The 3,394-nt window shown below is 42.1% G+C and overlaps 1 pseudogene; it reads left to right on the forward strand.

The window, feature by feature from the left end:
- The first annotated feature begins 734 nt into the window (after positions 1-734).
- Positions 735-1,244, forward strand: LOC122427170 (annotated as a pseudogene).
- The last annotated feature ends 2,150 nt before the right edge of the window (positions 1,245-3,394 follow it).

The following is a 3,394-nucleotide window of genomic DNA, read 5'->3' on the forward strand; positions in this document are numbered from 1 at the left end:
CTCTATCATTGCACTGGCAGGCGGGTTCTTTACCCCTAGCGACCTGGGAAGCCCCAGTAATGAAGTGGTTTGGCACAGTCTGAAGGTGAAACTTGCCCTTTAAAAGATAGGCAGCCCAAAACGGTGACTTAAAAATAATCCCATTTTCGGATTATAATAATAATAATCTTGGCCAAGAGACTCTGCCGAGATGCAAAAGGGAAAAGTCTTGCTAACTGTGACCAGAGAGGCACGTGCTTTCACTTCTTTTTTAAAAAACCGATGCAGAGAGGGGGGGAGATGGAACGAAAGTAGGAAGGGGCATGTAGCAATAATTGGGCTTTGGCATTGGCTTGCTGGTGTGGGTTTTAGCCAGGCTCCACCCACAGATCATTTTCTTAGGAGAGGTCATCAGAAAACAGGCAAGCTGTGAGTACACTCTGCATTTAAAACTGCAGCAATAGTCTCCAAGCAGGAATAAGGGGTTGTAATCGGCTTTCCTTCTAAGGAAAAGCTGGGAACCTTCTCATTTCACTTCATGAAAAATAAGCCATGAGGCAACTTCTGCCAAACATCTATTAATTGGATGAAACAGGTCTCTTGCCCGATATCTGACTTCAGCTGTGTATTTCCAGCACAGCCAGTTCTTCTTTCCTCTGCAGCTGACTGGCTCTGGAGTGTGGCCAGAAACGTATTTCCCGCAATTAAAGGAGTCAGATCTCTAACTGTTGATCTGTTTTCTTCTCTTCTGAGTGATGGCGCCCACCATTTTAATCCTCTGGCTGGCCATCTGCATCCTGGTATTTCCCATGTACCTGCTGGACTTTCTGGGCTTGTGGAACTGGGTATGCAAACAGTGGTTCCCCTACTTCCTGGCGAGGTTCACTGTGATGTATAATGAACAGATGGCGAGCAAGAAGCGGGAGCTCTTCAGCAACCTGCGGGAGTTCATGGGCCCCTCTGGGAAGCTCTCGCTGCTGGAGCTGGGCTGTGGCACAGGGGCCAACTTCAAGTTCTACCCCTCTGGATGTCAGGTGACCTGTGTTGATCCCAACCCCCTTTGAGAAGTTCTTGATCAAGTGCATTGCCCAGGCCGACACCTGCAGTTTGAGCGCTTCATAGTGGCTGCCAGGGAGAACATGCACCAGGTGGCCACAGGCTCCATGGACGTGGTGGTCTGCACCCTGGTGCTCTGCTCCGTGAAGAACCAGGAGCAGATCCTCCAGGAAGTGCGCCGAGTGCTGAGGCTGGCGAGTATGGACTGAGAAGAGCTGCTTAGTAGCAACCACCATCACCAAGGGCAGTCCTCCAGTTTCAGTAGATCAAACACCTTAACATAAAAGTAAAGCTACTAGAAAAAATACTGTTGAATTTTTTAAGAAAAAATCTTAAAGTGTAGAAGAAGCTTTAAAGAAATAGACTGATAATACATAAATAAATAAAATATTAGAACTCCTGCAAGGAAAAGAAATGGACTATAAACAAACTTAAAGTACAAAAAAAATTATAAAAATATTTGCCAAGGATGATAGACAATGGGTTAACATCCTTCATATTAAAAGACATTGCAAATCAACAATAGGATTCTTCAATCAATTGTTTTTAAAAAGAGAAAAAGAAGCAAAAAAGAAGCAAATTACTGGAACAGAAATATAAAGAGAGCCAATATGTGATTTAAATGTTTAGTCTTGCAATTAAAGAACAAATTAAAGCAAGATATGTTATAATGGAATCTTAAAACTAACAAGTGAATCTAACAAAACAGAAACAAATTCACAGAGAGAACAAACTAGTGATCACCAGTTGGGAGAGGGTAGAGGGGAGGAACAGGACAAGGGTATGGGATTAAGAGATACAAGCTACTATGTATAAAATAAATAAGCAACAAGGATATATCCCACAGCACAGGTAAATATTGCCATTATTTTGTAATAACTTTAAATAGAGTATGTTGTCATTCAGTTGCTCAATAGGGCCCAAATCTTTGCAACCCCATAGGCTGCAACATGCCAGGCTTCCCTGTCCTTTACCATCTCCTAGAGCTTGTTCAAACTCATGTCCATTCAATCAGTGATGCCATCCAACCATCTCATCCTCTGTCATTCCCTTCTCCTTCAATCTGTCCCAGGATCAGGGTCTTTACTAATAAGTCAGCTCTTCACATCACTTGGGTAAAGTTTTGGAGTTTCAGCTTCAGCATCAATCCTTCCAATGTATATTCAGGGTTGATTTCCTTTAGGATTGACTGGTTTGATCACCTTGCAGTCCAAGGGACTCTCAAGAGTCTTCTCCAAGACTACATTTCAAAACCATCAATTCTTTGGCATTCGGCCTTCTTTATGGTCCAACTCTCACATCCATACATGACTACTAGAAAAACCATAGCTTTGACTAGACAGATCTTTGTTGGCAAAGTAATGTCTCTGCCTTTTAATATGCGGTCTAGGTTGGTCATAGCTTTTCTTCCAAGGAGCAATCATCTTTTAATTTTGTGTCTACAGTCACCATCTGCAGTGATTTTGGAGTCCAAGAGAATAAAGTCTGTCACTATTTTCATTGTTTCCCCATATATTTGCCATGAAGTGATGGGACCAGATACCATGATCTTAGTTTTCTGAAGGTTGAGCTTTAAGCCAACTTTTTCACTCTCCTCTTTTACCTTCATCAAGAGGCTTTTTAGTTCCTCTTCGCTTTCTGCCATAAGGGTGGTATCATCTGCATATCTGAGGTTATTGGTATTTCTCCTGGCAATCTTGATTCCAGCTTGTGCTTTATCCACCTGGTATTTCTCATGATGCAATCTGCATATAAGTTAAATAAGCAGGCTGACAATATACACCTTGACGTACACCTTTCCCAATTTCGAACCAGTCTGTTCTTCCATGTCCAGTTCTAACTGTTGCTTCTTGACCTGCATACAGGTTTCTCAAGAGGCAGGTAAGGTGGTTCTGGTACTCCCATCTCTTTAAGAATTTTCCACAATTTGTTGTGATCCACACAGTCAAAGGCTTTAGCTTTAGCATAGTCAATAAAGCAGAAATAGTTTTTCTGGAATTCACTTGCTTTTTCCACAGTGCAATAGATGTCGGCAATTTAATCTCTAGTTCCTCTGCCTTTTCTAAATCCAGCTTGAACATCTGGAAGTTCTTGGTTAATGTACTATTGAAGCCTTCCTTGGAGAATTTTCAGCATTACTTTGCTAGCATGTGAAATAAGTGCAACTGTTTGGTAGTTTGAATACTTTGTGGCCTTGCCCTTCTTTGGAATTGGAATGAAAACTGACCTTTTCCAGTCCCGTGGCCACTGCTGTGTTTTCCAAATTTGCTGTCATATTGAGTGCAGCACTTTCACAGCATCATCTTTTAGGATTTGAAATAGCTCAGCTGGAATTCCATCACCTCCACTAGCTTTGCAG

Source organism: Cervus canadensis, chromosome 25 (genome assembly GCF_019320065.1).
Source record: "Cervus canadensis isolate Bull #8, Minnesota chromosome 25, ASM1932006v1, whole genome shotgun sequence".
Classification (NCBI taxonomy): domain Eukaryota; kingdom Metazoa; phylum Chordata; class Mammalia; order Artiodactyla; family Cervidae; genus Cervus; species Cervus canadensis.